This window comes from Callospermophilus lateralis, chromosome 1, assembly GCF_048772815.1.
Source record: "Callospermophilus lateralis isolate mCalLat2 chromosome 1, mCalLat2.hap1, whole genome shotgun sequence".
NCBI lineage: Eukaryota > Metazoa > Chordata > Mammalia > Rodentia > Sciuridae > Callospermophilus > Callospermophilus lateralis.
In genome coordinates this window covers 28,419,486-28,440,362 of record NC_135305.1, presented here as the reverse complement: position 1 = coordinate 28,440,362, position 20,877 = coordinate 28,419,486, and the positions used below count along the sequence as shown (strand labels likewise).

Genomic DNA, 20,877 nt, shown 5'->3' with positions numbered 1-20,877 from the left:
TATAAAATATTTAGATGGTCTTCCCAGCAGCTTAAGCTTGGACAAATGTCACTAAAGTAATTTTATTTAGCTACTTTATCTTTTGCTCTAATTATATGCTTGAGATTAGGTATATTAAATATAGTTTTGCTTACAGCTTCAATATATAGATGATTTATTTATTGACCTCTAGGTTCTTCATTTCAACCGAATCATAATGATGCATTTAACATAAGGTTTATTGAACATTCATAGGAAGGATAGAAGTACCACCCCTATTATTAATTGAGGCCTATATAGGTTTTCAGCGTGTTGTTATCTTTGGGCATCAAAATTTCATCTGGGGTATTCTTTGACACCTTGCTGCTTACAAACCAGTAGCCCTGGCATCACCCTGCATGTGAAGCACATCATGGTCCTACTGAGCTGGTATCTAGATTTTTAACACTCTGCTGTTATGGTCAAATAAGAGATAAAAATCGCAAGAGAAGAAAACTCCTTCAGAGACCAAATTTGCTGCAGTTTCCAGATACAACAAGAGTGATAATCGTGTCACTGTTCATTGGGTGACATATGTTTGTCCAAACTTCCCCAAAATATTAAGTCTTAATATAATTTTAAACTCTGAAATGTTTTCTGACATCATTACACAATATACGTAATGAATACAAATAGCAATGGAAGTAGAGTGAGTGAGGAGCAAAGAAGGAAAATACTGGAGCATAAGAACATATAGAATATTACTTCCTACATGGAAATGTATGGATAATACGTAAATATATTTATAACATATGAGCTCTATTTTGTCATTGACAGCCATATCTATTTTTTTTAAATATCACAAAATTTTTCTAAGGAAAACTAAACCCAAAACCTCACTTCACTTTTTATTTATCAGGGCTTATTTGGTTGCTTTGGGAAAAAAAATAATAAGAGGAAATCACTATGAAATGAGAAAAAAAATTTAAAGGAACTTAGACTTTTAAGAGTACCATGAGTCCTAAAATAAGTCCTTCCTCGGGGGAAAAAAAATTTAAAAGCCCTCCAGATTGGACAGAGCTCATGGACTCCTACTCTAACTCTGTGGAAAGCTGGGTGAGACATCTTTCAGACACTGTTTCCACCAAAAACTTACTAAGTATCACAAAAGATTAAGACAGAAAGAAGGTGGCATGTAAATTTTTAACTCCCACTTGATATGTACAATTATATACTAATTCATTGTCGAGGGAAGAATGTAGCATTTATATCCTGTGGTCAAATCAGTATCCAGTTCTAGGAGGTGAACTATAAGAATTAACATGACTATCCCCCCACCACCACCACCACATTTTTAGGGTACATGAAATGAGAATTTACACTGACAGCAAAGGAGAGAATGTCCTGAGATTCCACAAAACAAAAGTCTGTGCCAACCTACAAAATTCCCACAGCTATAGGGGGGAAATGGAATACCCATTCTTGACAAAATAGAAGGACCAAGCTACACAAGTAGCTCACACTGCATGGCTGATTAGTTTCTTCATCAAGACACGATTCCCTTAAAGCTCTAATTCTAGAAAAGAGTCTATTCCTGCTCATAGGGACTTTCTCCCCTCTCCTAGTTTAAATATAGCTCTTCTTTTTATTACATTTTGTCTTGGGTCCTACCTAAGAAGAGGAAATCAGAGTGTATTTTAAAAAAACAAAAACTATATGATACAGAATTATAAAATACCCTGGGGCAAGGGAAACTGACCAATGTTATCTATAGCAATTGGAAAACTAAGAATGTCAGAATTATTCATAACTAAGAAACAGAACAGGCTGAGCTGAAAATCAATAATGTGGGCCAAGACAGTTTGTACCTGTACACACAAGCTTAGTTTACCAGGTATTTTTAAACATCATAAGGACTGCAGAAGCTGTCATTTGGCTCAAGGGCTGTGCAAAGGACAGTCTCAGGCACCATTTGAATCCTGTTTTGTTTCACTTCTGAGTTCCACTGAACTTCCCCTACCTTGTTTATACTAAAGCAGGCCAGTTTTTCCTTTATGTATCTACCTTTCAAATATCTGTAGCTTACTCTTCTGTCCCTGATGCATGATAAGGCATCCAGAAAGTGCAACAACATTAACAAATAAAAATCAAAAATAATACATTACTAGAGGCACGACTGATCCGTTAGGATCTGAATTCTTTCCCCCTGGTAACCATATGAACAGCATTTAAAAATAAAGATTATAAATATTTTTAAATTTCTTCCCTGAAGGAGAAATAATGTTGTGTACTATCATCTTATTCTGAAATAGATGGCTATATAAAAAATACAATTTATGTCTCTTCACCTATAATAACCATATTTTTAATAAAATTTAAATGCATTTTAGTGCCTGGATAACAATTTAGTGACTAGTGTCAAGATCAATGTTATAAAGTTTAAAAGTTTGAAATAAAGCTAGATATAAACCTGACCAAAGAATTCATGAAAATATAGGGCATCACTCAATATAGGATTGACTTTTGAAGCTCTTAACATTTTCAGAGAATCATATATGGGTCACTAACCACACAGAGCTTATGAAGAGAGACACAGGGAACAATGAGCCTTTGAAAAGAAAATGGAAGTATCTTTCAATGTAGCTCTAACAATTGGTCCATCTACTGTGAAGAGCTAAAATTTCAGCAATAATAAATTTGACAGAAATCCATTAATAATAAAGTCCTAACTGATTTCATGAAGACTGATTCTGTAAACCTTTCCTACAACTGAAAAAAGTCAATAGTGACTTCTAACTGAGATGTCCAAGGTGAATAGAGCAGAGCAGCTGGATGCACATATCCTGCTGCTTGCCTGCCACCTGAAACAAACCCCAGTGCTTCCAGAAGCATTTTACTGTCAACTTTGTGTTTTTAGCTAGATCTCATTTAGCTGAAGAAAAAGCTGGTGGAACAAACATGTTATCAACTGGGCAGAAAAGTCTATTGAATACACCTTTCTAAAGCCTGCCAGATGATAAATAGAAACCTAAAGCATTCTGTTACAACCTCCTTTTATCCACTCAAACCAAAAACATTAAGAGACAATCACATGTGCTCTATAATCAAACACACTGGGCAAGATATAATGCAGTTGATGAAAGAAATGTACACTGAGCACTTCTAGATGAAATGACAATGATGATGGTGGTAGCTAACTTTTGAGCTCTTATTATATAATGGTTCCTGGGAAAACTACGTTAAAAACTAGTTTCTCAATCTCTACAACAACCCCATGAGGGGTTTATAGCTTTATCTTAACTTTAAAGGTAATTAAATTGAAGCACACATGAATTAAGTAACCTGTGCAAGCCCACACAGAGAGCAAACACAGCAGATGAGATTTATTGCAGGACTCAGACTACAAAGCTCAAGCTTTTGACCACTGTGTTGGCTCCCGAGACTTGTGTTCTGAGAGAAATAAATAAAGGAAGGACCTGACCTACAATACTTCTCTCCATTCTTGCTTATCTCTCCTGATGCAAAAGAAAAGCACTTTCAAAGCTGCACAAAATAACTTGTCTGTGGTTTAAGGTTTTCTGGCCTATCCTTCCATCCTCCCTGCAAATCTACCATCAACTAAACATGCATTTGATTAATCTAATTCTGAATCAGCCTCATATCAAAAAGTCAGGTCATGACAGAAAACAGTAATACTCATTAAGAAAAAATTGGGCTAATTGGAAAAGATAGGATGACTCAGTTATTAGGTATGGCCATGTTGAATTTTCCTCCTCTATGTTTGGCCACCTGGACTGGGAATTAAATGCAGAGAGACACATGAACTCCTGACTGACCCAGCCTAGGAATTGTCAAATCAGTTGATAAGAAATAAATGGACAGCTTTGGGACCAGACCTTAGCTTTCAAAAAAGGATCATCTAGCAGATAAGCCATCTGGATTTAAGAAAAGCAGTATGGAGAAGAAATCTAAGATAGAGAAAACAATGTTGATGAAGGTCAGCTTACCTCATCCAATGAAAAACTGCTTAATGTGGCATCAAGCCTACACTCATTCTCTCTGTCTAATTCAGAGGATTTCTGGGGGTTTCTGGTTGAGCGTCCACTGAAAACAGGAGGGGGACTAAAAGACAGCCTGGAATGGATCTCAGGAGACTGAGCAGGGTTTCCATCAGTCTTTGCTATAGAGTTAAAATAAATAAGGGACTAGAAGCACAGTAAGTGAAATCTGAATGTTAATGATGGCAAAAACCACAGTCTACCTTCCCATTGAGGATTTCAGCAGACTGTTGCTGTCCACAAAGAATGGACAGGAAAATCTCAGCAACCCAGTTATCATGCTCAATTACCAGGAGATATAAAGAATCTAAATACACTTCCCTCTACATTTCTATTCTTAATTCCTTGGCCCTTCCCCACAGGCTATTATTTTTAGTATCTCTAAATTATTTACTTAGCTATCCATATGTGAACTTAATTTAGTGACATCATGTAAGGGGAAAAAACACTTATCTTTCTTTTCCATATAAAAATCAACACATACTCTGAAAAGGAATGAAATTCTGACATGTGCTATAACATAAATAAATCCTGAAAACTTGCTAAGTGAAATAAGCTGGACACCAAAGGCCAGATACCATATGATTCTATTTGATATAACACAAGGTTACAGAGTAGGCAGACTCACAAACACAGGAAGTAGAGGAAAGACTACCAGTGAACATGAGCAGGGGTGGAGAGAATAGTGAGTTATTTAATGGCTGCAGTTTCTGTTTGGGATGAAGAAAAAGTCCTGAAAACAGATAGTGGCACTAATTGAAAAATAGTGAATGTACTTCACACACTGAGTTGTAAACTTAAAAATTGATAAGATACTAAATATTTTAGTATTTTTAATGGGATTTCTTTTTATATAGTTGTAGATGGACAGCAAGCCTTTATTTTATTTATTTATGGGGTGCTGAGGATCGAATCCAGTGCCTCACACATGCTAGGCAAGTGCTCTTGCGCTAAGCTACAGCCAATTATAAAAATCAAAGCTTATAGTATCTCTTTCATGAGTATCAAAATGGAAACACATAAACACACATAAAACTTACCACAGAGTTTCTCAATGAAATATTTTAAAAACAAATAAATTTTAAGTTCCTTGAGGACAGGTAATAATGCATCTGTTAAATTCATTATTATGATACACTAAATTCTCGGTGAATGTTTGTTTAATATATAAATGTTTAAAAGAAAATAGAGGCTGGGCTGGGGTTGTGGCTCAGTGGTAGACTGTTTATGTAGCTTATGTGAGGCACTGGGTTCAATCCTCAGCACCACCTAAAAAATAAATAAATAAAATAAAGGCATTGTGTCCATCTACAACTAAAAGTATATATTTTTGAAAGTCCACAACTATAATTTAAAAAATAAAAAAGAAAGTAGAGGAAGAGTTCTCCTAAATAGGAAATATTTTAAAAGCATTAAACTTACTATCCATGAGAAAGTATTCTGGAGCATAGTTCAGGGAAAATGCCAATACTCTGTATCTAAGCTCTGTGTACTTTGTCTGTGGTTTCCTCAGCGCATGACTTACCATGTCTTACATACAGTAGGGAGTTAATAAATGTTGGCACAAAGAAGGGAAAATGTGATATAAAATCAGTGTCATATTACTACTTTATTATTCTGCTTTTTAAAAACTACTACTTTTTTAAATGTGTAATTCCTTCTATCACAGCATGGAAAAAATAAACCTCACAGTTTACACAAAGTGAAGGTAAAATATAAATAGCTAGAACATATCACTCTGAGAAAAAGAAACAGCAAACACAGGGCACATTGTCTTCTAAATAGAAAAGTTCTATCTTTTTTTTTTTTAAGAACAGCTTATAGTTCACCTTATTTTTTTAGAAAATAATGATTTAAAAAAAAAAAAAAAAGAAAGAAAGAAAATTTCAGGAGCTGGAGTTGTGGCTCAGTGGTAGAACGCTTGCCTGGCATGTGTCAGGCCCTGGGTTCGATCCTCAGCACTGCATATAAATAAATAAAAATAAATAAGATAACAGATCCATAGACAACTAAAAAATATCTTTAAAACATAAAAGAAAATTTCAGCTCTTTGGAAGAAAATCCAAATATTCATTTTCAAAATTCAATGTCCAACCTTCACAGTAAAAAGTTGAGTGATAATAGAAATACATTTAAGATTGCGTTCTCCAAAAATCATTTTTTTATTTATTGTGAATCATGTTATCAATATTTCCCTCAGCCTATCAAGTGATCTGGTATTTTCTTAAATTTACTTCTGACACAAAATTATACAGAACTGGCTGACGACCAACATGCAAGTTACTGATGATATTGAAAATATTCACATTTCATGTGAATTAGTAAGTTAAGGTATGTATACATAACAGACTATTTTAAAAGCAAGAAAAAAAAGAAATAAAATCAAATGCTAACATCCTTAATATTCACCATCTATACAGTAGATGAATCCACATAAACTCATCAGGACCATATAATATATTAATCTCACTCTGAACAACATTAAAACATGTCCTTCAACTTCGACCCCCTGCCCCTACCACTACCAAAAATTGTGTGTCAATTCACAAAGAAAACAGAAATTCAACCTCTGTAGATGTCAAGATTTACATCTCAATCTCATGATTTTTATCTTCTTATGAACAGGTAAGCATCATTTTAGAGTAGCCTGTCTGTCTGCTGCCCTGGTTTTTTCGTGCATGCAGGGGCTCTCCATTAGCTTCCAAAATGCCAACAGTCCACTATAAGAGGCAGCACTTCAAGCAGAACTGCATGAAGGATTATCACTTCTGCGCATGAAAGCATACCACTACAGGTGTAATGATGCAAAATACTAGCACTCTGACCTCTGCTCAGCAGCACACACTTAAAGCAGGTGCATTTCTGTGCTCCAGGGAAAGAGGGGGTGGAATGAGCAAGAAGGAAGACCCAGATCCCCAATATTTTAGAGATATTTATCCCATTCAGATCCAGTCCAGCTAAATTCATGGACATCAGTTTACCAAAGAAAAAAGTGGTCTTCTGTCCTTCACTCACTTGACTCAGAGGGCATTTAGTCAAGCAAAGTCAGGTAAAACAATCTATAAGATTTCATTAAGCTATATCAAATAGGACTAGTTTCAGAAGAAATAGGACTCATCTATGGCAAAGAAGCAGTCCTTGAACCTTTTCCTCATCTTATCACTGCCACTGGTGTTTACAAACTACAAGCGATAGCCTCAGGAGCCTCCCGAGACTCTCATGAGTAACCTCCTGTCGAATGCCTAATTTAAATACCCCTTTATCAAGCTGGTGATGGTTTTGGCAGTTAAATAGAAGGGAGTGAGTAAAATGACATGCATAAAATGAATCCTTTTCAAGTTGTAAATGAGTGAGTCAGGATTCAGACTTGCCGAGATGCTCCAAATTAAAACCCTTGCTATCATTTTAAGCATGCTCCGTCTTACCGTTTTGCTGTTGTCTGTCTCAAGCTTGATTCACCTGGAACTCTTTAACATGTCTCTAGCAATATGTTTGCACCAGGCCAGCCTTATACAGCAACTGAATTCACATCTTTCTGCACTAGCAAGCTGAAATGGTACGGCCGTACTACAACCAAGACAGGGGGAAGCATAAGCACAGGAAAAAAAAAAAAAAACAGAAATCACCCAAGAGAATCTAATCTCAGTGGAATAACACCAATAATGGTTTCAGAAGAGGACAAAGGACATGCTAACTTTCAGAATCAATAGCTTTAACAGTTCAATTTTTTTCCCCAAAAAAAATCTAATTTTTTTTCATCCAAACACGATGGACTTGCCTGTGGAGTTCCCAGGAAGGCAGAGTAACCGGGCTCTGCAGCAGCATTGCAGCCAAAGTAACCGTGCATATGCTGTCCAGGCAATTCACAACACCAGCTCTTCAGAAAGATATTGATTTGCAATGTAGGGCTGCTTCAAAAGAATACAGAATGGGAGCCAAACAGCTAATGGTGATTGCATAGGAGGAAAAACATTTAATCAAGGGGATGCACCTCATCATGCTCAATTCAATTTTTTAAAAGCACTGGAGAAAGCCAATAAGTGTCCTGAGTGACAACCCCATTAAACAATAATCTGAGGTCCTACAGAAGCCAAGTTTAGGTTACCATTATTAACGCTGCAAAAGCTGAGAAAAATGGTTTAATGTGTCTATGTGCATACATTTGTCATATGTAAGTGGGACATAATGAGAACTCTAAAATAACCATGCACCAAATACATAAGGTTAAAAAAAAATGCAAAGGTGTAACATTCAAAGAACCAAAGTGACAAAATGCATAGTTATAAGCCTTCAGAATTTTTGACGGGTATAGAGCTCATACCACTTGCAAAGATAAAATACCAACACAAACCAAATCTCACAATTCTTAGGTAAATTGTGCCAAGTCATGCCACAAGGTGCTGGGTGGCACAAGAAGGATGCCAAACTACCACTCTTTTAGCGACCCCTACAGGGGAGTGATTGATCTACAGTTATCCTGTTTAAAGGATTTCCTGTCCTGGGAAACAGCTAGAGAATTCGTACCTTAGATTAAGACACAACAGTGCAACTGACAAATACCCTAAGTAAGAAATTGAAAAGTCAGGCATAAAAATCTGACCTCATACATTTTCACTTATTTAAGAAATTAAGGTACAAGAGGAGGTAACTACTCTGTCAATAATGAGTGGTCCATATTCCCATAACTCAGGGGACTTGGATACACACGGAAGATCAGAAAGCTGGAAGCTGGGGAAAAGCGCTTTCCCTTCACATCCTAATTGGTTTAAATGAGTCATCTCCCTTTGCCCCTAACTCAGAAGCCATTTCACCATCATCACTTTGAATGATGAATATCTGAAAACTATTGAAACTATTAAAACTATTTTTCCAAACATCATTTCTTCAGAGTGGACTTTTCCCTCCAGCCCACAAAGACTTTTTCAGAACCACCAAAATTTCTTATTTGAATCGTTTAGGATTTAATCATATGCTGCTACCTAAAATTCTCTCATAGTATTGGAATTTTCCCTATTTAAGCCCCTATAGGGTCAAACCATATCAACTGCTTCTTGTTTTGTTTTGTTTTGTTTTTTGTTGCCCCCACAGCTCATAACACAAGGCTGGCATCTGGCAAATAAATATTTAAAATAATCGATGAATTTCCCAACTTTGTATTTTAGGGCTAGAATATGCATTTTTTCTTTGGCAATCTTCCCTCCCCAATCATTCAATATTTCCTGTAAAAATACTTGTATTAGAAATGCTACCTAAGTCACTCAATCTAAGTAATTCCCATGTCTTTTTTTCTACCAAGTTGGCTGATCGGGACACATGAAGTGTTCCCACATTTACTTAAGCTACCCTATATAAAAACCAACAGGATGAGCAAAACAAAATTTCCCCTTTATTCTTTATTTTAGTCCTTCAACAAACACATATGGAGGTGCCCAGCAGTGTTAGCAGTTGTGTTCTCTGCAAAGAACTCAAAATGGGTGGGAAAAAACAAGTGATTATAATACACTGAAGGAAGTGTTTTGAGAACACTGGATTGGGTACAAATAACCTCTGACAGCCCTGGAGTTTTGGCTCAGTGGTAGAGCATAAGACTTGCACATGTGAGGCACTGGGTTCAATCCTCAGTACCACATAAAAATAAATAAAGGTATTGTGTCCATCTACAACTAAAATTTTTTTTTTAAAAAAAGCAAATAACCTCTGATGGGTGACTCAAAAGAGACTTAATGAAGAAGGAAAGCTGAGTCTTCTAGACTCTCCAGGAGGGGAAGGGCATTCAGGAACAGCCCTGGCAAAAAGCTTCTATGAAACTGGAAGATGTTTGAGGCAATGACAAAGTAGTGCACAGCATTCTGGCAGCTGTGGCACCTGAAGGAGAAGTGCTTCAATGCCCTGCCATAGAGTGGCCCATAAGCCACGCTAAATTAGGGGCTGGAGCTGGGGCTCAGTGACAGAACACTTACTTAGCATGTGTGAGGCACTGGGTTTGATTCTCAGTACCACATTAAAAAAAAATAAATAAAATAAAGGTATGCGATCCATCTACAACTATTAAAAAAAAAAAAGTAGAAACTTTATCCAATAGGAAATTTTCACTTTCTCCAAAAAGAGGGCCCTAAAGGACTACAGGCAAAAGAGGGGCTGGATGGAATTTTTCATTTTACAATAGGAAAATGACATAGAAACTGGATTTGGAAAGGGAAAGGGGGAAGGCCACTTGGGAAACTAAGACAAGACCCTGAACTAAACCAATGAAATGGAAAGTCAATGGAGGCGATAAGTTGCTTAATGAGTGACTGGACATGAGGTCTAATGGAAAGGGAAAATCCAAGCATAACTCTGAATCTCTAGTATAACTAAGAGCAAGGTTGGATTATAAACTACAAGAGTGGATAGAGGAAGAACAGCAGCTTGAGAAGGAAAGGAAACTCATGAATTCAATATTTTACACTGAGTTTTAGACATCTCTGGCACAATCAAGTGAATGTGTTGAGTAGGCAGCTGCATAAAATTCTGGAGCGAAGGAGCAAGATCAAAAGTTTATGTGTCTTAAGGTTGGGAATTCCTAGAAACACAGCTTAGCTCGCATTCTTACTCACCTAATATTTTAAGGACATGCTCTCAATGGAAAGGAATGAGGACATGAGATAAGGAGGGGAAAATCATAGAAGAAATGTGGCTCAGATGAAATGCCTACACTCGATGTGGGTCCCTCTTGAAGCAAGAGAAATAGCTTTTGTACCCCTGGCCCAGTCAGTAATGATTGGGGCCTGGAGAGCAAGGCTTCCGCAAAGCTAGGGGCACACTGACCCAGATGTGAGCAGGGTGCCTACAGCACCTGCCAAACTATCCTTCAGTCACAGTGGACAACTCTTTTATCTCTCAAAGCTTATTCCTGCCTCAGGCATCTTTATCTTTGCTGTTTGCTCTGCCTAGAATGTTCTTCCCCAGAAAATCCCTTGGCTGACGACTCATTGCTCGGCTGGATCTCAGGAATCTCCTCCTCAGAGTCCCTCCAATTGGCTTCCCTCCCTGGTTGCTCTTCCTCCCCAATCACTCTGCAATGCTTGTTCACTAATTTGCTTTGTTCATTTGCTCTCTTCATCCTCCTTTAGGATGAGAACTGCTCAAAGGGCATGGGCTCCTACTCTGGTCCTCCTGTGTTCCCTGATCACCTAGAATAGCACCCAATGCTTGTTGCAGAAATAAATAGGAAAACTCGCTGGTGACAACATTCAAACAAATTCTGTGGATGTGTGTGGAGTGAAAATGGATGTAGAGTTTGAGAAATGAGTAAGAAGAAAAAACTGTGTCAACAAATGACAATTTTATAGTTGGCCACAAAGCAGAAGTAAAGATAGGGGCTAGAGGGCAAAGCTGTGCAAAATTTATCATTATGTTCATGCCATGAAGAATAACTTCATTAGGGGACACTGACATGTATCTGAAACTATACCACAGAAGAACAATGGAGGTTAAAAACAAGTTTCAATTTTCAAAGAGAAGAGACATAAAATCTTGTTCAAAAAAAAAAACAAGCATCTTATTCGATAAATGAGTACAAGGTAAATAAAAACTGATCCCTGGAAATGCCTTTTTTTTAATTCTAAAACATATTATGCACATCTGTGACATTTTAAGTAGATTACAAGAAGAGCAATCTTCAGATCACCTCAGCTGACAATGGGGTCGATTGTGAACATCAGCCACAGCCTGCAGGATAACAAGCAGACCAGGCGCAGGGCTGCCTGGCCTCCGGCTCAATCACCTGACACCTTCCCAGCTTTCCCTGCTGCCTTCGTTTTTATGTTCCTTTCTCTCTCACCTTCAGGCTTTTCTGTGGCCCTAAATATGTCTCCTTCTCAACATCATCAGTTTCTCACCATCTTGCCACAAGCTTTTTCAAGGATCCATCCTCGTATGGGGCACATTTAAGAGTGCAGGATTAGAGAATGGGTTTGAATGTCTAGGTGGGTTGGGAGCAGAGCTGGAAGCTCTCTCCTCTCCTCTCCACAGGCTCTGGGGTACTTCTTGGCTATTCAGACCCCTTGTTTCCCGCCAACCTACCCAGCACCATCTCCGACTCTGCCAGATATCTGAACCTCACCTAAGTAGGCTCATACAACAGATGGAGCATTAAAATTTTGGAGGAAAAAAGTTGATTGAAGAAATGAAAACAGAAACACTTTTTTGTTCAGAATTAAACAAGGAAAAATAAAACACTAGGAAAACTTTTTCAAGAAGAGGAGAAGGGGAGAAAAAAGTTTGCTTTGTACACATGAACAAGTCACCCACTTAAATTTTTTTAAGTGTAGGAGGAAAACATTTTGATTATTTTGAAAAGTGATAAAGAAAAGATAAAAATTTTTCCCAAAATAAATTGGTTTTCAAATCCCTTATAAGCCGTGTTTTTTGTTGTTGTTGTTGTTTTTTTAGGTCAATGACAAGGTTTGTTTTTTTGTTCATGTACCTGTAACATTTTTTTTTATAGTTATAGATGGACAACATGCCTTTATTTTATTTATTTTTGTATGCGGTGCTAAGGATGAAACCCAGTGCCTGACACACACTAGGCAAGTGCTCTGCTACTGAGCCACAGTCCCAGTCCCCATGTCTTTCTTTCATAAGCATTTATAATCAAATGTTCATGTCACTGACCAATTTTAAGATGTTCGCATATCTTTAGTAACCTAAACCTTAACTTTCTAGTAAACCCAGACAATTTCATGACTTAATTCTTATACACCGATGCCATTCAGTATACTTAAACACCAATATATCTAGAGAAATGTTTACTTAAAATACTTTCTCGAAACAATAAAATTCTGGAGTTTAAGTTGAATATTTAAAAGGTGTTTCTTAACTACAATACCAAAACAACCATTTATAAGTCATCACTCATCGCATTTCATAGTATTTTCAGGATTTTCTTCTTAATATGATACAACTTTGAGTGGTTTCTTGATTCTCAAGGGGAAAAAATGGAACCAATTTTATCAATAAATACAAGAGATTCTATTGCAATCTAATCATCTTCTTCCTGAAAAAAACTTTGCACTCTTCACTCTGTTACATTGCACCCCAAGAACAAGAGGAAAAATAAGATAATAGATCATGTTCTCAAAACCCATGCATCCAAAACATTAATAAAAAGAATTCTAACAAATTCACACATGCCTTGTCTTTTTTCCCCTTATTTTTAAAAATTTATCAACTATGTAACCTTTTTATTTTATACTAATTGACAATTTATAATTGTATGTATTTATGGGGAACAATGTGATGTTGTGATTTGTGACTACAATGTGGAATGATTATACAAGCTAATTAGCATATTCATCACCTCAGTTATTTTTTGTGATGAGAACATTTGAAATTTACTCTTAGCATTTCTGAAATGTATAATACATGATTATTAACAATATTCACCATGCTGTGCAAAAGACCTACAAAAAGAAAGAAAACCTGATTCCTCCTGAGACTTTGTACCCTTTGGCCATTATCACCCATTCCCTCCTTATCCAGCTCTATAAGCACCATTTTGCTCTCTGCTTTTTTGAGTTCCACTGTTTAGATTCCACAAGTGAGTGAGAATATGTGGTATCTCTCTGTGCCTGCTTATTTCACTTAGTATAATGCCCTCCAGTTCCATCCATGTTGTTGCATTCCACCTCTTTTTGGAGGCAAAATACTATTCCACTGTGTAAGAACACATTTTCTTTTTCCACTTACGTTGACTACATAACTTGGCTATTGTTAATACTACTGCAGGAACATGAGAATGCAGACATCTCTTTAACAAACTGGTTTCAAATCTTCTGGGTACATACCCAGAAGAGGGATTGCCAAATCTGTATTATCAGCTCTGTATTCCCTACAGTGCTGAGACAGGTCTTATATATGACAGATGCTCCATAAATGTTTCTTGGCTACAGACAAATCCTTCACTGGTCACTGTGATCTGCAAAAATATGTCCAAGTGAAAAAAGTTCGGTCATGAATTTCATCTAGGTTGAAAATTAAAAGTCCAAAGACAGAGCTACTACAGAGGGACTTAAGACTGTTGCACTTAACAAGAAGCAACATAGAAGGTTAGAATCATGGCTCTAATTACACAAGCAGGTCGATGCAGACTATAATAATGAAAAAGAAGGCCTTATTTTTGCCTGGCTTTCAAAAATTTCATGTCACTACACAGTTATGTTTCCACCCAAGATTTCAGCAAGAAGAATTTTCTTCTTCCTTTATGGTGTGTCTTCAACTGCCCTGGGTAACAATCTGTCTGCATCTCAGTCTTTACTTCCCCTTGGTTAAATTCTAATCCTTGTCACATAAAACGTGTGTGTTTGCATTAAATCATTGATTTTCTACATATCATCTACCATATATATATATATAGTTTCCACATGCCCATAAATGCATGTTTATATATTTATTTTTATTCAAATGATATATATATATATATAAAATGTGAGGGCATTTTTTTTTCTATTTAAGACCTAGCAGCACACAACTGGAGGCATTTTAATGTGATGCCATACCAAAACTATGTAGACTAAAGAGGACTCAGATGTAAGACTGATTTTATTATGACCACATTCACTAAAGAACAGTATTCAAAAGTTCAAAATGTTTAGAACTACTATAATTTGAGAAATGACAGTTAAATCATAAGACTTCAGTGGCAGACACAAAATCCTCAGGTAGCAGCAAAAAGAAAAGCAAAAGGTACTGAGAAAAGATACGTGGATTTTTCTCTCATGCTAGGATTATGATGCTTGTGAAGACTGAGGTTGCAAATCTATGACCATTAAAAAGCTCCTTTAGGGGCTTGGGTGGTGGCTCAGTGGTAGTTTGTTCACCTAGCATATGTGAGGCACTGGGTTCAATTCTCAGCACCTCATATAAATAAATGAATAAAATAAAGGTCCATCAATGTCAAAAAAATTATTATAAAAAAAAAGAAAGCTCCTTAAGGAACTAAGTCTCATTCTTTGAAAACTTGCCTCAGTTGCTGAAACCTGCAGCCAGATCAACCATGGTCTCCACTGCAGTGTGCTACATGGGTGTTGGTACAATCCATGGGCATCACAAGGGCCACAATGACAGATTACAGCGTCAAGCAGAGCAAAAGCTGGAAGCTCTCGAGTCTATTTACTCTGATTCCTTCACAGGCAGGAGTGTCTCAGTTACCCCTGTGAGCCTCCAGTCCTGTTCAGGTTCTCTCACCAGCAGGACAACTGTGCTTCGAGGATGTCAAGGGGATGAGTGAAGAGGGGTTTGAGAGTGTCATTCCCTAGCTTGACTGCACAGTGATCTAACGCTACTAGCAACTAGTCTTCCAAAATTATAAATGGATCTCTTGATACCACATTCTCCTTCCGTAGTGCTTCACTTGACAAGGTCCTGCTAAATATTATCAGAAAATCCACCCAGCTCACCATTACCATGACATCTGAGGCTGGAGAAAATGATGAAACTGTTCAGACTATTGTCAAGTTTACATATGATCAAAAATATCAAGATGAAGCTCCTCTCTATGAAATATTTTCCAGGAAATGCTAGAAGAAATGACGTTTCTCAGACGTTTTAACATTATTAACATTGCCGGTTGAAGAAAATTTTGGTATGGTGATGATCTTTGGTAACAGCTGTGCAAGAGAAATTAAATGAGGGGCTGAGGCTGTGGCCCACTGGTAGAGTGCTTGCCTGGCCTGTGTTAGGCCCTGGGTTCGATCCTCAACACCTCATAAAAATAAATAAAACAAAGGTATTGTGTCCATTTACAACTTTAAAAAAAAATAATGAAAGGACATTTAAAAAAGGAAAATTAAATGAAACAGATCAGATGAGAACTGATGAGAGGAAGAAAAGATACAGAGAAGCCAAAGAAGCAGCAAAGCAATTATTCCATGGCAATCCTGCTACAATAGAGAATTTCTTAAGTTGGAAGGCCAAGTTTGATGTAGAACTCTTGGAAATTAAAAAGAAACAGATGAAAAGAGAAGACCACCAGGAAAAAATTAAGTAAGTGGGAAACAGCTATTTGAAATAGATTATTGACACATCTGATAACCAGTTCTTGGAGGATGCTGGAAACAGTGTGGAGGTAGATGGGTCTTTGTTCCAGGAAATGAATGACTTGGAGGTGGCGGATGATGAGGATGATCCAGACCACAATCCTGCTGTCCCAGAGAGGGACTTGGCAGACTAATGGGCTATCCCCATCTGTGGAGAGGCTTGACTGCCACAGCATCTGTGGCTATGCTGAGAGGTTTTAATTCTCCTTTTTTTAATTTTTTCCCTAAAAAAAATAATTTTTAGGAGAATATTTTTTCTAATCACATTCATCATTGAACTTAACAAACTGACCTTAAAATAAAAGAAAAACTTGCCTAAGTTTCTGAAGTAATTATAAAAGGGGGGGCAGCAACTAAACTATTTTCTTTGTAACTCAGCTTTACTGCTTTTAAAACTTTATCCCAGGTTTCTAAAATATCACTTAGTTAGAATATTAGGAAAATTCCAAAGGAATAAAATCTGTTTAAAAGCAAGTCATACAGAAATAATTTTTATTACATCTGACATTTTAAATCTTGAAAAATTATGCCACTGATCTAGTATTCACTTTAAAAAATTAAAATAAAAAATTTCTCATTAAATAATTTGACCCCTTTTCCTCACTTTGTATATCTAACAAATAAAGTAGGAAGCAAGACAATGGTAACAATATTGGTAACAATATTGTTTATTCAACAATATTGGTAACAATATTGTTTATTCAACAATAAAACTTAGGGTAATGAAAGGATAACCATCCAAAGAAAATCACCACAGAAATTAAAATATGTGCTTCTATGTGATGTAATTGACTTTCCTGTGGCCAATGTTTTAGTATTTGCCCTTTCAAGTTAATTCTGGTTAGTTCCTTCTAAAACCATTGTGTACATCCTCAAAGAACAGAAGACAAACCAGAGTAGGCCTCTAGCTGAGGAAGTTGCATCATATTTAACCAATCCAGATTCACTGGTATAAAAGAGAATCCTATTCACTACAAAAATTTGTGCCTAACAGGGAATCTGAAATGCTTCAACATATCTAGAATCCTTTCTTATCCAGTACAATAATAAAAACAGTAGCATTCAAATGTTGGTTGAATCCTTTTTGTCATTCCTCAGTGGATACTAAGAATGTATACTATAGAAAGTATTCCTAATTCCAAAAAGAAGTAGAACGGATTATTTAGCCAACATTTCTTTTCTTTTCTTCTAGAGGATGGCTCCTCCCTCTGCACCATCCACTGAAGTCTAGGAGGGCCTTCACCCTGTCCAGGACCAGACAAGGGATCCAACTTGGGCCAAGGGAAACTTCCCTAGAATGTTCCCAACCAGGATTCAATCGTACCCCATCCCTTCACCTTTGATACTGATAAAGCAAGAAGGTCAGCTTAGAAGCAGCCAGTTTCAGTGTCATAGAGGAAGGGCTCAGCTGCAATCCTGAAGCCATGGAGAAGTAAGAGTGCAGATGAGGGAAGGACAAACAGCACGGATACCATGGAAGCCCTGGTCCTGAGCTCCTTACACTGCCAGCTGCCTGGCTTTGTAACACAAGGTTGTCTAGCCATGTTTCTGTTCTGCCACTCTTATCCACCACCACCCCCCACCACCAAAATCTCAGGGTTTTTTCCTTTAGACACTTCAAGTTGATTTTTACTTCCTTATAACCAAGGATGCTAGTACAAATGGGAATACATGCACAAAAAGGGTGTGAAGCTACCATGAAGCAGTAATGTCATAGCGAGAGCTAAATAATTTAATAGACGTTACTTTAAACTCTTAAGAAAGGTGTATATATAAGGTTGATGTTGATTTACACCATAGTATGAAAGGGTTTAATAGCAGCCAAAGGATTTTACAAGACTATTTCACATACCCAACTATATATGATAATAATTTGTAAATCTGCACTAAATTGAATATCCTACATATTAAAATTTTGTTATTTATCTTCTAATTGATAAGAAAAACAATGGCATATTAGCTATTAATCAGCTATCTGCTCCTATAGAAAGCCTGAGTGCTTTGACCAGTTGAGTGGAACCAGCCATCCAAGTTGCTATGGCAGCTTATACTACAATTTTAGATATAATACCTAACACGAAACAAACTGACCTGACTTGAAGGTGCCATCTATAAATTGTTGGTGAATATCAACATGGATAAGTAGCTAAGAAATATCACAGAAACTATGAAAGTAAAACAAGTTTATTGCACCAATCCTGGCCTTTTAATAAAGGCTTCTGGCCAGGAAGGAAAGAAGGTTATTAAAAATTAAAGAAATAATAGCAAGGGGATTTTGGAAAAAGCCGCAAAAGTATGCTAGGGACTTGTGGAGTATGTAAAGAAAGTGCTGAGGAGACATCATAAACTCTGCTTTCTGTTTTTTACTCCTAAATGATTTCTTTCTGTGTTCTATTCATTTACCAGCCATTTGCTGAGCTTTGTATTAGGCACTATAGGGGGTATAAAGATGAATGAGACACAACTGCAGCTCTCACTGATACTTATACAAATAAACATAATGCAGAAAATAATCCTCATAGAAAAGGTAACAGAAATACCAGGAGAGTTCAGACTGAGGGAGCCTCCAAATGACAGATCAGACAAAATTTCAGAGTTTTTCACATTAGGTAATCAAATTCTCCATAGGAGAGTCACAAAGTACTCACAAGGTAAAATGCTAGAGATGGGGGAGGGCACTGTATGGCCAAAGACTAAAAATGATCACTCACAGCACAAAAGTTGTTATCTATATCTGGATGTAATTTGATAATTTAACAAAGGGCCTTTGTGATTTTACAGGAGCTTGGCCCAGAAGAGTGAAACAAGTTCCTTAACTCAAACCCTCATGAACAATGGCTCTTTTCTCCCTTCTGGTGGAAGATCATTTGGATGGATTCCAGGGCCTCCAAGTACACTGCCTGCCCATATGGTCCAAAGATGTGTTTAATCCTAGTTGTCCTGGATGCAGACAACCAAACTTTCCTCCCAAATTCCTTAAGGAAAATTTAGCTTTGGGAATTGTTGCAACAGCTGGTCCTAAGGAACTTGGAAAGTATCTTTACCTCTCTATTCTTCTCCCCAGCACTGATTCTTATTTAGAAAAATCAAGGTTCTACTTGTTACAATACAAAAGCTAAGTCAGTTGCTAAGTCAGTTGACTTCATTTTATCAATCCTCCCCCAAAGCACCTGGTTGCCTCACTAGTCTTTGTTTCTCCTAGTCATTCAAAGAAGATTCAGCTCATATAAAACACAGAGCTGTTTCCTGACTGATCCCATCAAGTCCCTCCCGGGGGCAAACACTAACCCTAGAACCGTAAGGACAGCTGACTTCCAGGAATTTACAGCACCGTGTGGGTCCACTTTGGTTCAGGTATTTCCCATCACACTCACCAAGGTTATTTAATTTAGAATCCTAAGGCACAAAACAGGCTTGATCAGAAGAAAAGAGACAAAATCAGAGATAAAACCAATAAACAGGTGCACTGGAGCACTAGCTTCAACATAAAGTCAGAGACAGAACAGCTGGATGGATAACGTGAGTTCAATAGAACAAACTCGGGTTCTCAATCCAGGCCTTGGGCAAGATACCTTACTGATGGGAATAATAATAATGGTGCCTATACTTAAGAAGAGTGTGGTGTTCCAACAGCCTAGAACAACGCTCAGTAAAGCAAGAGTATTAGCGTCATGCACACTGAGGAGTGACAGGCACTAAAGCTTCAGGCACCACAGATGCCCTGATTCCTGTGGCTGGTACTTCTGCATGGGGTCTGGAACTGGTCCTGGTTCTCTAGGTTCAGGTCAACCTGAGCACTTCCTTCTCTATCAGCCTTAGGCTGCCAAGCCCATTTTCAGCCCCTCCTTAATTTCATTAGTTCATATTGATTCTTCTCCAGTATTTGTGTTTCTATGCCATTACACTTTGGTTTGGCACCATTCTATGAAATTTAAACAACTTTTAAAGAGCTATAGGGATACCCCTCAGACTTTCTTGATATTTCATTTGGCTAAAGGGGGAAAAGGATATTTGTTGTTCAATATTAAGTTTTATGTTTCTCCTTTTCTCTCTCTTCCTCCTCCTCCTCTGCAGCGGCCACCAATGCTGCTGCTGCTACTCCTACTCCTACTCCTACTCCCTTCTTTTCTTCTTCTCCTCCTCTCTCTCTCCTTCCTCCTTTTCTTAGTATTATATTTCCCACTGTAACTACACGAAGCTATAGCTTAAGAACAAATAAAAACTAAAAACCCATAGTTGCATAATGAAACTGTAAAAATAAGGTTTATTGAACAGATTAGAAAGATGACAAGAGACTTTACAGCCATCAAAACACACAAGGGAAATTTACTGAGTAGTAAATGCTAGGAAACGTAAAACTTATATTTACCGGCAGGACAATCAGCTACATATATATAATTGACTGCCAGTTCAAACTTTGAATAAGATTTTTTTAAAAAAGAAATTATCAAGAATAAATTTCATCAATATCAACCAAATAATTTTTCAAATAAACAGTTCTAAATTGGCAGGCACACATTTCCCAAAAAGTTGGTAGTGTTTTAAGCTAATTGATGCCAATCATAACGAAGGACTCTGTCTTCTGAGAGAGTACTAAACAAAATGTTCTATCTGATAAAAGAAGGAATAAAATTATGAGACATCAGCTTTGAATACATATACAAATAACTGGCTTTCTTATTAAAAGCTGGTGAATCATCCATGATGCATAGATCTATCCAGAAGCAGAATCTACCCACGTGTTAATCCTCAATCACAAAACCCACAACTGTTCTGCCTGTCCT

At 37.2% G+C, this 20,877-nt stretch overlaps 1 protein-coding gene and 1 pseudogene across 3 annotated transcripts in view; one reads left to right on the top strand and one right to left on the bottom strand.

Moving 5' to 3' along the window:
• Positions 1-20,877, bottom strand: part of Cdk14 (cyclin dependent kinase 14) — a 563,390-nt gene that overhangs the window by 435,535 nt on the left and 106,978 nt on the right. The window lies entirely within an intron of this gene.
• On the top strand, positions 14,603-16,227 carry LOC143403182 (RWD domain-containing protein 1-like; annotated as a pseudogene).